The following is a 14,356-nucleotide window of genomic DNA, read 5'->3' as shown; positions in this document are numbered from 1 at the left end:
TCTGTTTGCCTTGGTAATATCTGCCTGGCAATTTTTAAAATGATCACTTCCACTTCGTTTCTTCTGATGCCTCTTATTGAACAATATACTCTTCACAGTGCAATCATACTGAGCACCGATAGATGCACAAATACATCCGATGCTGAAGTGTGGGATTTCCAGTGAAGTCTGACCCCGATGGGGCAGGTACTTGCAAAGCATTGGCCGAGGCGCATTGTGTGCAGGAGGGTTGGGCAAGAGTTTAAACTAGGACTACTGGCTGGTTTTTTAAAAAAAAGATTATTTCACAATACTCAGAATGGAGAAATTGACTGCCCATTTAAGGCTTTCACGCACTTCCAAAAATGGAGCAAACACGTCACTTCCTGAAAACGTATCATATCTTACCTCGATTAGAAGAAAGGAAGTTGATTGCCAAATAGCAACTGCCCCTGTCCGTGGAGAGAGCTCCAGTTCAAAACTGAGTCCACGCAATATTTTTGCAGGTGAATTATTCCCGAACCCCCAACTTTGCACCAGGTCCAGTTAACTTGCTTTTGAGTGTCCAGAACATCAAACGGGATTTTATTATGGTTCATTGTTGCGTTGTTGAAATATGACGTTCAATTTAATAACAAACATAATAAAACCTTTTAATTTAGTTTAGTTGTTGGATAACCTCGTACTCCTTCTGTCTGAAAGGATTGTAAGATATGTACACTCAAGGAGGACAGATCTCTCCGCCTCTCCCCCATCTCAAAGTATTGTAGTTAAAATGTATATATCTATCAGACAGTTGACATGATAAGATTCAGCGGGTACAATTCGTTTTGGAACAGGTGGTCTTTAGTGACAGCAGAAGCAAAATGCTGCGGATGCTGAAAATGTGAAATAAAGAGAAAGTGCTCGAAATACTCAGCAGATCAGGCAGCATCTGTGGGGAGAGAAGCGGAGTTAATGTCTCATGTTAGTGAAGGGTCATGGACCTGAAATGTTAACGCAGTTTCTCTCACCACAGATGCCGCCTGGCCCGCTGAGTGTGTCCAGCACTTTCTGCTTTTATATTCGATTCTGTATTTGTGTTTGGAATATTGCCCAGCACTGCATAGCGGCTATATTTGAAAACAGTGTTAGAATACAACAACACCTTGCATTTCTATAACATAGAACACTGCCCCAAGGCGACACTGGAGCAAAATTAACATTTTTTTTTAGAAAAGAAAGGCAGTAAGGCAAGGGTTTTTTTCCCCAGCAAATAATTTACGCTTTACAACAACTTCCTGCAAATTCTGGGAAAATTAGCTGAATAAATGCACCTTATGCAGGTCCAAATATTTATTTTAAGGTGTGTGGGTGACGTTCGGGGCAATCCCACTCAGACCTTCCCAATGGCGAAATACAGAAATGATGCTACAGTAGGTGTTAAATTCTCATGCACCAACTTACTGAGAACTCAGCAGCGTTGCTTCAAAATATCGGACACTCTGCTTTTAGATCACACGCAAAAAGCAGGATCGATAGGGAATATTAAAAATCTTTAACAAGTTCATTTTTTAAAAAAAAATCGTTTCTTGGATGTGGGCGTCGCTGGCTATGCCAGCATTTATTGCCCATCCCCAGTTGCCCTTAAGAAGGTGGTGGTGAGCTGCCTTCTTGAACCGCTACAGTTTATCGAGTTGAAGGCGCTGCCACGAAGCGACGGGCTGACACAGTCTGTAATAATTATGACAAGGGAAGGGAGAAATCCTGAGAGCAGCTGTTGATGACTCAAAGCCAGTGTCTGATGTTTGTCCCTCAGTAAGGTCTATATAAAGCGCTGACGTCAAAGGCGGACATGCTCGATGGGGACCAGAGCTGTTGCCATTGAAGAAAGAGAGAGAGAGAGAGAGAGAGAGAGTGGGGAGGGAAGAGGCTAGCACTTGTTACATTCACACACACTCACACATACAGAGCGGCGACACCAGCGAAGGAGCAGTAGCATCAGTGTGTCTACCCTGGACGTGGATACCCGCCTCTCTCCCCTAGTCTTCACACCGGGCGAAGCTAGCAGAAGTTGGGAGCTGCCATCCACATTTTTGATTCTTCTTTTTACAGACCAGGTGAGAAATCCAGCCAAACTGTGCAGTACTTCCTTACTCTCACGCTCTTCCAGCAGAAGATCCCCTGGCGAGCAAGCGCCCAGCAGATGTGCGCGGGTATTGTTATGTTTTAGTTAAATCGCCAGCTATTTAAATTTGTTTTTTGTTGTTGTTGTTGTTGTTGTTGCATGAATTGGGCATTAAGGGGACTTGTGGTGAGTCGCCACCCCTTCCCTGTTTTGCTTCATGGTTTAATTTCTCGGAGGGGAGCTGCTGTCCTGCCGCTGGGCGGTTTCAGTACCTTGGACAGCGCTCGCCCGCTGTCTGTACCAGGCGGTGCTGATCAATCAATCGGTTTCCTGGAAATAACAAGCAATGTGGCTATATATTTCTAAGAAAACCCATTCTCAGAGCTAGTCGGTTTACTAAAGACACGTCCGACGTTTATTTTGACCACGTACAAGAGAAGGAGCTAGGAGGTTTTGGAGCAAGGAGAGGCATTCAATTACCTGCCTGTTCTTGCCTCAGTCAGGCAGTTGGAAATGGGACAAATTGAACCTGGTCATTTCTGGAGCTGTGTTCTATTAAATTACCTATTGCAACCCCGGTTCAATTGTGTCGACAGTGTGGGTTTTATTTCTCTATGCTGCAGGAAACGCAGTGGTTTAAAGACATTTCGAGTTTTCGCTCCGTTCTGTGCGAGCACCTGGTGTATGTCTCTGGGCGATTTGGCTTTTTTTTTTGGTGATTGTAAAACTTCCATGAACATGCCCTTCTGATCCACGTACCGATCTTTACGTGATTGCGTCAAATGAAATCCTTCCACGTGGCTCGGAGGGGAAAAATCTACGTGGCTGGGTATAAGTGGAAGGGAGGAGTTACTGGCTTAGGTGTTTTCCTATGTTTTTGTTTTCATCGTGTTTTCTATATTAGTGCGATATGCAAGTTTTTTTTATTAAGGAGCGCTGTCTCCAGCGTCATCTAGGGTTGTTATCTTCCAGAAATGTCTGGGGTAGATTCGATTGCAAATAAACATTCTAGATTCAGGAAGTTAGAGCTGGAAGCCTCATTTAGGAATAAAAGTTTGTGGAGGCACTCAAGCGTGCAGAGCAGCGAAGCAATGGCCAACCAGGAAGATGCAGTTAACCTGTGAAATGCAGGAGAGCAATGGTCAAAGGTTGGCTTTTAAGAAGGAAAGCTGCTTGGGGAAAGCAACGGGTTTCACTTTTTACAGGACTGAAGACGATTTTAAAGATCCCAGAGACGAGCATTAATGAAAGATAGCATGAAATTAAACAAGTAATGGATTTGATGGATTCCAGAATCTCAATTTAATTTACAGAACCAAGAATGTCTGTATGTTAAAAATGTTGCCTGGCGCACAAATTTCCAGTCCAGAAATCATACTGCCTGTTGTCACAATGGTTGGTCACTCTTGGCGACAGCATTTTCAATTCTAAATGGTTGTGTCAACATTTTCCAATTAATTTTATTACCTCAACTGTCACAGTGTAGCTGCATACTCTTACCACTAGGTGGCTCTGTGAAGTGAGTTTTGAAGTCTATGGACTGGATATGAACATGGAGGTAGAGGGGGAGCAGGTGGGTGGAGGGGTGGTAGGGTCATCTGCTTTGTAACCCTGGGAAACCCAGACGTACAGGTTTCCATGCAGGTCTTTCCACTGATTACTGTTTCCATTTCCGGGCCACAGCCAGCCAGATTGAAAGGCTGGCAGGAAGGTAGGCCTCCAGCACCAGGCCACAGATGGGGAGTGGAGAGGAGGGAGAGAGGGATTGGAAAGACCAGGAGATGGGGTTGGTCGGAGACCAGAGGGTAGATTGGGGTCTGGAGCAGCGGGGAGATCGGCAGCCAGAAGCAGGATGAGAGTCCAGGACAGGGGGTAGATTGGAGGTTAGAGGGAAGTTTGGAAGCTGGAGAAGGAATGAGATTGGCGGCATTGTGGCGGAGATTGCAAGGCTTGAGAAGTGGTGGTAGTGTCCAATTGTAGGGGTGGGTGAAGCAGGTACAATGGATCCAGTGGGTTTCGCCTTCCTTTAGCTTCTGGGTTTTCTGAAGTCCAGAAAACTTGGCAAGCCAGGGTTGAATTTAAAATTGTGCTTAAATGCAAGGCATGCAGCCCTATAATATTTAAATTGCCAGCCCGTCTCCTATGTGTGGGTTGGTTTCCTGGCCCTGCCATCATACCTCCATTAAAACTGGAAGTGGGTTTTAGGGTTGGAATTCAGATATTTAGCATTTTAACATTCCATCCAACACAAACCTGCCTATTTTTGTGTGTGTGTGTGGGGGGGGGGGGGGGGGGGGGGTTAAAATTCTCCTTTATATGTAGCATTTCATAGGCTGGAATTTTATGGGGGGCACCAGCTAAAATGTCATGGGCGAGTCCTCCTCCGCTGGGCCTGGAATCCACGCTAAGATTTTACGTGGCCCAGGCCCTTAATTGCCCTCGGGCAAGACATCTGCCCCTCTGAGGCAGTAAGGCCCACCTCTTAAGAACTGCCAGCCAATCGGCAGGCCGGCAGCTCTCAGTGCCAAGGGAGCAGTGGTCACTGTTGGGACTGTAGCTAGGGTGTGGAGTAAGAGGGAATCCCGCCCCAGAAAAAAGGTACGTTTGTGGGGCCTTGCTGGGGACCATCAGCCGGGCCCCAGAGAGGAAGGGGGGTTGATTGGGGAGGGAGGAATGTATTTCAGTGAGGGCAGTTGGGCCATGGGGGGAGCCCTCTGTGGGGCACTGAATGCCTGTTCAGGAGGCCCCACCCCCAGCCCGCAAGGAGACTGCCATGTTTTATTGGCCGGCCTCCTGGGGGGTGTGAACCACCTGCCCGCCTCTGGTAAAATACCAGTGGTGGTGGGAAGAGGCCCATAAGCGGCAATTAATTGGCTACTTAAGGGCCTTAATTGGCCTGGGGTGAGCATGCTGTTTCTGGCCGCCACTGCCCATGTAAAATTGCAGCAGGGGCAGGAAGGCGACGGGAACAGCACCCCAGCCTCCCACTCAATTTTATGACCCCCGCCGCCTCCAGCCCACTCCTGTGGCTGGAGTGTTGGGGGGGGTGGGGGGGGGGGAATGGTTGGGTGGGTGTGGGGGCGGCATAAAATTCTGCCCATAATCTAGATTGACTGCTTGATGTTAGTGGGATGACTATAAGGAGACCCTGTTGTGATTACAATTTTGAATTCTGCAACCTGAGTTGGTTTTAAGTGACTTTCACACTCAAGTTTCCTATTGCAGCTGAGCTTGATGGAGCTGATGTACCTGAGTGAATACGCCTCTTGAAAGGTCAATTGTGAAATGAAATGATATTGATAGCATCAGTAGTGATGTCCAGCGACTAGACCATCTTGCCCTCCTAAAACGAGAATGGGGATGGAGAAAATAGGGGCAGAACTTCTGACGAAAAGTATAATGTTGAGAGACAAAATATCTGTTCTGAATATTTTTAAATACACTGTTTAAAGGTTACTGTAACTCTTCTTTCTTAATATAGTTTAGGAATTTTAGCAGGTTAAATTACATCTGTGAAATTTAAGATATGGAAAAGTTTTGTTTCAGCACTTCTTGGTGGGAAATTACCAGCAAAGTAAATTGGAAAATGCAGCTTTATGATACGATTGAGACATTTTCTAGTTTTTCTGATAAATGATTTTAGGACATGGGAACAAAGTTGTGATTCACCAATAGACTGGATATTAACTTTACAAAACACTGAGAGTGGTGGGATCCTGCGGGTGGGGGGGGCGGGGGGGGTGTCCAGTAACTGTGGGAAACCCAGGAGTAAATGTACCATCTGTCAGAGGCTTTTTAATCCAGACAGTGCATTACCATATTTTTTCCAGGTTTCCTGACCAATTAGTGAATTTGGGCGTGATGACAACCCACAAGAGGGAATTTCAACTCGAGTATTTGAAGGGAGACTCCAATCATGCAATTTGATTGAGTTTTGTGTTTGGGCACACAACAGAATGGAGAGCAGACATTCAAAGGCTACACCTGGTTTTAGCAACACTTCTCTAAATGTGCTGCTGGGGTTTGTAAGGGCCCACAGGGAAATATTCTTCCCTACTGATAGGAGGAAGAAGGCTGCAGGTGAAACCAAGAAAGCGGGCCGATGGTTGCCCATTTGGTCATCAGGGGAAGTGTGGTGCCACGCTCATGAATTCAATACTGAAAACGGTTTAATGATCCAAGCAGGGGAGGGAAGGTGAGTACAGTGGCACCTTCAACTGATGTGTGTATCACCCCAACAGCCTCAGTCTACCTTTGCAAGCCTAATCCAGCACATCACTCCTCACACCCACTTGCCTTGCAGGTGTGCCCATCCCTCTCTGTCTATGCACTTCCTCACAACCCCATCTGTCCATCCACCAATGACACCTTCATCCTTGCATGCCTCTCCTACATAGTCACCTTCAACAAATGCTCTCCATTCATTCATTCAACACATTCCATTACTCTTACTCATTGGTCTCTCCTTTCCCTCCTTGCAGGAGAAGAGAGCACAGAACTCGAGGGAGAGGCAGAGAACTGGAGATGGCTCTCCAACCGTCTCGCAACTGGCAGCTGTAGAGGAGGAAGTGCTGGACATCAGTGGAGTCTCAGTGTGCTTGGCCATTGGAGGTGCTGAGATGGGGCCCTCAACTACCTGGTGATAGAATTAGAAATCAGACAGCCACATGGCATATTGACTTGATGTCAGCAGTGAGTGAAATATGACCATGTGCATAATGATCGCTAAAAACATTGTTACCTTTACCATTCAAATTCATGTCTTTAATCTCCCACAGGGCCTTTAAGAATTCCCAGGAGGTGGTGCTGGAAGATGATGACAACTCCTCAGATGAAATCGCTCTCTCTGAGGGTGCAATGCCACAGGACTCATGCAGACCATGCACCAGTTCAGATACTCACATTTCTGTGGAATCAGTAAGGCAGATAGTTGGGTTTTCACCTGGCTACTCACACATCACGAGTGAGCTAGAGCAGAGGGTGGAGATAGGGACAGCAGGGAAAAGTCTGGGTCAGAAGGTGCAGGATGCTTCAAACTCTGCTCAGCTTGATGAACAGGATACTTTTAGAGCAGCAGCAAAGAATGTGTGATGGACTGACAGGCATTTCAGCCACACTGTGCAGAGACATTGGAGGAATTTGTCTCAAGCATGAGTGGTATGATATCACAGGCCTTTGCAATGACGTCTTCATCCATGGAAAGCATGGTCACCTGAATGTGCATGAACATGGCAATCAAACAAATTCATGCAGCCCCTCACCAATGGCTTGCGTTCTATGAATACAACCTTAAATAGGATGACTGATAGCCTAGGCTTGGCCATTCATTGCCTGACTGATCTGCAGCAAAGTGTTTTCCAGCTCATTGCTAGCAGGGAAGAGCAGGTGGGTCATGAGAGTGAAGATGGAGAAAGGGGCCATGGAAGTGGGGACTCAACTCAAAGATCAGAAAGGGTGGACTGTTGCAGGTCAAAAGCATCAAGGCAGCTGCCTGGGAATCTTGCACGCCTGCATAAACATCTTTTTGTGGTGCCACGCCATTAATGGAGTGGAAGCCCTTACGGTTGATGAACACTCTTGGATGATCTGGGGGTGTGCGGATTGCCGCACAAGTGCAGTCAATGATGCCCTGTTCTTGTAGGAAGCCAGCCACAGCCATAGACCTGAGCGCCCATTCATTCTGACTGGCATCATCATAGGAAAAGTGTACATAATTTCTGGCCCTTGGCAACAAGCTGTCAGTTACCTATGTTACACATTTGTGCATCGCAGACTTTGAGATCCTGCAAATGTCTCTGAACAGCCCGCAAAGGATCCAGAGACAAAAAAGTTGAGGACACTGGTCACTTTGACACTGGTCAAATGTGGCCATCAGGTTCACAGGTGTTGCCAGCAGACTGCAAATGTGATGGGATACCCTGAGCTTCCTGTGACACTAGTGTTCTGACATGTCAAGGAAGCTTATCCTCTGCCTGTAGACTCTGTGTGGCAGGTGTGCCCTCTTGCAAGCTGCACCTCTCTGCTGATCCCCTCTCTCCTGTGGAGCTGCAGGTATGTGAGCAGCTGGCTGTTGCTGCTCCTGCTATTCTTGTTCTGCTGTTGCTGGTGTTCCTGGTACTACTGCTGATCATCTTGGTCTCCACCTGAGATCGAAAGAAAAATGACATAAGCAGCACCCATGCTAATCTGATAGATCAAAGCTCCAAAGTGCAGATCAGATGCAAAGACTTCCAAAGTGTAGAAGACACCTCCAAAGTTGTAAAAGTAACCTCTCAGCACAAGTACTGTGAACAAATCTTTTCACACAATCAGGCAAGAAAGCAGCTCTCAGGTCTCAGTACTTATTGGTATATTTCCAAGTTATGTCTTCAGTGCCCTCAGTTGTTACTGTGTTCTTGTGGCCTTGCGTTCACTGGCGAGTTCCAGGAAGCCTGGGAAACTCATGAATCCACAGTTAAATAGCCAAAACCATGTTAATATTGCTGTAATTGCACGACTGACATATTGAAATTGACAGCCCGCCTCTCCTGAGGGAGTTGCCAACTCTGGGTCCCCGCCACTTTTTTATGCTTATCCATGGTGTTAGTGTTGGGAAAGAGAACAATTTTCTTTTTTGTGCACTTTGTTAGTTAGGGAGATGGTAATGTCACTGAACTAATGCCCGGGGACACGGTTACAATTCCCACCACAGCAGTTGGTGGAATTTAAATTCAATTAATTAATAAGAATCTGGAATTGAAATCTAGTCTCAGTAATGAAACTATCATTGATTGTCGTAAAAACGTATGTAGTTCACTAATGCTGTTTAGGGAAGGAAATCTGCTGTCCTTACCTGGTCTAGCCTAAATGTGGTTTTCTCTTAACTGCCCTCGGAAATGGCTGAGCGGGCCACTTAGTTGTCAAGGGTAATTAGGGTTGGGGATAAATGCTGGCTTTGCCAGTGATGCCCAAATCCCATGAAAGAATTCAAAAAAATGTATCAAGCACAGTAAGCTGCAGAATAAAGCAGAATATACTCTCCTAAGTGTTTGTAGCTCAACCTCCAGACAATCTCAATTGCAACATTGTGAACTTTCCATTTCACACCAGTTATCCTTATGGTTTGTCTGAATGCAGTTGCCAATTTCACACTAATTACATTTCCGACATTCACATAACAGAAATTAACTCTGCTATTGAGAAACATGCTCTTTAGAAGGTGCTGAAGCAAATGCTTGTCTCAGTGTATAATTGCTACATATTCAATTATTTTTGTCAACCTGACAGGAGAAATCTTATTTGCCTTATGAGCCTCAGAGCACAGTTTGACATGTCTTGGCATATCCTTTCTGGAGGGATGTGCTTTGGTGATGGACTAGTTCACCCCTGGGTAAGTAGTAGATTATACAATACATTTTTTTTCTCAACATAAATCTTAGTGATGAGGATGTGAACAATTTTCTACTTTGAGTGCCCAGCGTCGACAGCAAATGTTTTCGGGTCAGGTACAGCACAGATTGGTGCAGAGTAAACCCTTGTCTATTCTACCCAATAAATCAACCTCAACTTAGGAAAGGGACACGTGTATTAGTACGAATGTTTTCACTTTTCATGACAGAGATCCTTGAGGTTACTCAAAGTAAAATTACCAAGTTTCATGCATTTTGTCCCAAATCATGGCCAGTTTTTGAAAATGGACCCACATGCACTCAGAATGGAGCTGAAAGTTCCCAAATACATTTTAGTTAGGATTTTTTACAGCCAGCAGACAGAATTAGTTTCAACTGCATTCAAGGTGGGAAAACAAAGGATTAGGGTAAATGGGGGTTGCACAAATTGGAGAAAGGTTGGAAGTGTGCTATCTTAGGGACAGTGCTGGGTCTCGGCTGGAATTCTATCTGAGAATCTTTTGTGAGTCTAAACCCTAATTTGTAAACATGGTTTGTCTTAGTTCCCTTCGGAGCAAAGAAAACTATGAAGGTATGAGGGGCAAATTGGCTGTGGTAGATTGGGAAACTACATTAAAAGGTCTGACAGTAGACAGGCAACGGCTAGCATTTAAAGAATTAATACGTGGTTTGCAACAAATTTACATTCCTTTGAGGCACTAAAACCCAGCAGGAAAGGCGATCCAACCATGGCTAACAAGAAAAGTTAAAGATTGTATGAGGTCAAAGGAAGAGGCTTATAAAGTTGCCAATTAAAAAATAATAAGCCTGAGGATTGGGAGCATTTTAGAATTCAGCAGAGAAGGACCAAGAAACTGATAAAGAAAGAGAAAATATGAAAGTAAACTAGCGTGAAACATAAAATCATACAGTAAAAGCTTCTATAGGTATGTAAAAAGGAAAGGATTAGCAAAGACAAATGTGGGACCACTACAAGCAGAGACAGGAGAATTTATAATGGGGAATAAGGAAAGGTCAGAGAAACTAAACAAATATTTTGTGTCTGTCTTCATAGAGAAAGATACAAAAAATCTCCTAGGAATACTAGAGAACCAAGGGATGAGCGAGAATGAGGAACTGAAAGAAATTAGTTTTAGTTTTAGTTTTAGAGATACAGCACTGAAACAGGCCCTTCGGCCCACCGAGTCTGTGCCAACCATCAACCACCCATTTATACTAATCCTACACTAATTCCATATTCCTACCACATCCCCACCTGTCCCTATATTCCCCTACCACCTACCTATACTAGGAAAATTTATAATGACCGATTTACCTATCAACCAGCAAGTCTTTGGCATGTGGGAGGAAACCGGAGCGCCCGGAGGAAACCCACGCAGACACAGGGAGAACTTGAAAACTCCACACAGGCAGTACCCAGAATTGAACCCGGATCACTGGAGCTGTGAGGCTGCGGTGCTAACCACTGCGTCACTGTGCCGCAATACAATAGTATTAATAAAAAAGTAGTAGTAGAGAAATTAATGGAACTGAAAGTTGATAAATGCCCTGGACTTGATAATCTACATCCCAGAGTGTTGCAAGAGGTGGCCGTAGAGATTGTAGATGCATTGGTGGTCATCTTCCAAAATTCTATAGATTCTGGAATGATACCTGCAGATGGGAAGGTAGCAAATGTAACCCCACTATTTAAGAAAGAAGGGAGAGAGAAAACATGGAACTACAGACCTGTTAGCCTGATATTCGTAGCAGGGGAAATGCTAAAATCTATTATAAAGGATGTGATAACTGACACTTAGAAAATAATGGTAGGATTGGGCAGAGTCAACATGGATTATTGAAAGGGAAATCATGTTTGACAAACCTGTTGTAGTTTTTTGAGGATGTTACTAGCAGAATAGATTAGGGAGAACCAGTGGGTTTGGGTTTTCAGAAGGCTTTCGATAAGGTCCCACACAGGAGGTTAGTAAGCAAAATTAGAGCACATGGGATTGGGGGTAATATACTGGCATGGATTGAGAATTGGTTAACAGACAAAACAGAGAGTAGGATAAATGTACAGATTAGCAGGCTGTGACGAATAGGGTGCTGCAAGGATCAGTGCTTGGGCCCCAGCTATTCACAATCTATATCAATGATTTGGATGTGGGGACCAAATGTAATATTTCCAAGTTTGCTGATGACACAAAACTAGGTGAGTTGTGAGGATGAGGCAAAGAAGCTTCAAGGGGATTTAGACAGGGTAAGTGAGTGGGCAAGAACATGGCAGATGGAATATAATGTGGAAAAATGTGAAGTTATCCACTTTGGTAGGAAAAACAGAAATGTAGAGTATTTCTTAAATGGTGAGAGATTGGGAAGTGTTGATGTCCAAAGGGACTTGTGTGTCCTTGTACATAAGTCACAGAAAGCTAATATGCAGGTGCAGCAAGCAATTAGGAAGTCAAATGGTATGTTGGTATTTATTGCAAGAGGATTCGAGTACAAGAATAAATTGTATAGAGCCTTGGTGAGATTGCACCTGGAATATTGTGTACAGTTTTGGTCTCCTTACTTAAGGAAGGAGATACTTGCCATAGAGGGAGTGCAACAAAGGTTCACCAGACTGATCCCTGCGATGATGGGATTATCCTATGAGGAGAGATTGAGGAGAGTGTGCCTATATTTTCCAGAGTTTAGATGAATAAGAGGTGATCTTATTGGAGCATACAAAATTCTCACCGGGCTCACCAGAGTGGATACAAGAAGGATGTTTCCTCTGGCTGGGAGGTCTAGAACCAGGGGACACAATCTCAAAATAAGAGGTTGGCCATTCAGGACTGAGATGAGGAGGAATTTCTTTACTCAGAGTGTGATGAATCTGTGGAATTCTCTACCCCAGAGGGCTGTGGAGGTTCGGTCATTGAGTATATTCAAGACAGAGATCAATAGATTTTTAGATATTAAAGATATCAAGGGATATGGGGATAGTGCGGGAAAATGGCTTTGAGGTAGAAGATCAGCCATGATCTAGTTGAATGGCGAAGCAGGCTCGAGGGGCCGAATGGTCTACTCCTGCTGCTATTTCCTGTAGTAAGCTGTGCTTTGTCAGGATTCATAACAGAAGTTGATGGAGTTTCTTCCACCTCTGCTCAGCTATGCATAGGCAGTGTACAAAAAAAAAATGTTTCTTTAAGCTGAGGTGCATTCTGCTGCTTGTTCAGTTGTCTGCCTGGTTGATGATTACATGCCCCAGTATCCACATGATTTTTGGAACAGTCTTACATATATATTGAAAATACTCATTTCACCCAGTCAAGTTTTTCGATTCAGAAATTTTACAATTTGAAGTAGTCTGACTCTGTGTTCTCACTTTTTTGATGTTACTGGCTTGCCATGCTGGCACTTGATATGGCTGTACATACTAAAAATGAGCCTGATGCTAAAGAGATAGTAGACCCATCACCACTGTTCTCTTTATAAACATAGCAGTGAATTGATGTTGGGTGAGGGACTTTGCCATCAAACAAAGACTTATATCATGTGTTTCTTATGGATAAGACTAGGGAAATCATTATGTGGTACAGTTTGTCCAACATGATGGGTTAAGTGTATTAGCTTCTGTTGTGACCAGGTGAGAAAGGGGTCTAGGGTTCCCTCTCAGCCTTCACTTGGTCTTACCGTAAGAGGGTTTAATTTTAAACACACCCTTTTTTTAGCTTCCCCTTTGTGAATCCTTGTTCACTAACTTCCAAGTATAAGGCAAAGAAACAAGCCAAACAGGTTTTCTTAGGTTTAAATAAAAAAGGTTGAACTTTATTAAACTTAAACTCTAATTTGGTTACTGCCTACGGATATGCAATGAGCCCATGCTAGCATGCATATGCGAGACACACATGCAGATAGAGACAGAAAAGAGCAGAAGTAAAATGAAGTCGAAAAGTTTGAGGCAATCTCTGAACAGGGTTTTTGTTACGATTCTTCGAGCTCACTGTCGAGTCCTTGATTGTAGGTAGATCTTGCTCTTCGTTGGGGCCCCGTATTCTTCTTAAAACTTGTTCGCTGTAGGAGACCTTTCTCTCTTGGGGTTCATGTGTCTTCAGTGGATTTGGAGTTCCATGAGAAAGAGAGGGAGAGCCAGACAGGAGAGGTCTTCTTCAGTCCAGGAACATACTGCAGTCTCTCTGTTCAAAACTGTTCGTACAATTCAGAAAAACAGGTTGCCAAGCAGGCTAGTCACATGACCAGCTGGTCTGACCACGTCTGTTTGTGGATTCGGCCATCCCAGCAGTCGTCCTGAAATTTGAGCTCCCTCACCTTCAATGTCTGGTGCTCAAAGTCCATTGTGGGTTAAATTGGATGAGGAAAGTAACCCCTTTGTGTCCACAAGCGCTGTCTGTTAATATGCAAATGTCTTTCCAGCCTAGGGCCTGGTGATTTTCTTTTTAAACAAGTCCTTTCTTCACTTCAGCAACAGTTTTCAAATCAATGTTCATATGACAAAATTAATGTGCCTCCATCTTGGCAGGCGGGGAGGGGGGAGTCTGCATGAGAGCTTCCCTCAAGCTTTGATGAAGCAGCCTTCAGTGGCATGCTTCTGCTCATGCAAAATTATATAACGTCTTTTATGTGCAAACAAGAGTGTAAACAACTCAACAGTAAATAAAATTGATTGATTCTGCAAGCAATTAAATAAACAGAAAGTAATTTGATTGAGTTGTTAAAGTTTATTTTAATTTATAAAGGCTGTGCCTTTTTGACTGGTTTCAGAAACGTTGAGGTGAAGCCACATGATATGTTTACATTATTGCAATTGAGATGTCTATTTGTAAGTTAGTCATAGATTCTGAATTTCACTGGTTTGCAGGAAAAAAAAATAATGGGGTCAATTTTAACTGGGGGG

The 14,356-nt window shown here is 44.2% G+C and overlaps 1 protein-coding gene across 2 annotated transcripts in view; it reads left to right on the top strand.

The window, feature by feature from the left end:
• The first annotated feature begins 1,902 nt into the window (after positions 1–1,902).
• Positions 1,903–14,356, top strand: part of LOC137376220 (synaptosomal-associated protein 25) — a 108,326-nt gene continuing 95,872 nt past the window's right edge. The window contains exon 1 of one of the 2 annotated variants that reach the window (XM_068044341.1): positions 1,903–2,078. The gene's annotated coding sequence lies outside the window, so the exon portion shown is untranslated. The remainder of the gene's footprint in view (positions 2,079–14,356) is intronic. The other variant, XM_068044342.1, reaches the window with a different exon arrangement.

This window comes from Heterodontus francisci, chromosome 13 (assembly GCF_036365525.1).
Source record: "Heterodontus francisci isolate sHetFra1 chromosome 13, sHetFra1.hap1, whole genome shotgun sequence".
NCBI classification, from domain to species: domain Eukaryota; kingdom Metazoa; phylum Chordata; class Chondrichthyes; order Heterodontiformes; family Heterodontidae; genus Heterodontus; species Heterodontus francisci.
Note: the sequence above shows the minus strand (reverse complement) of the source record. Positions and strands in the feature narration are given on the sequence as shown.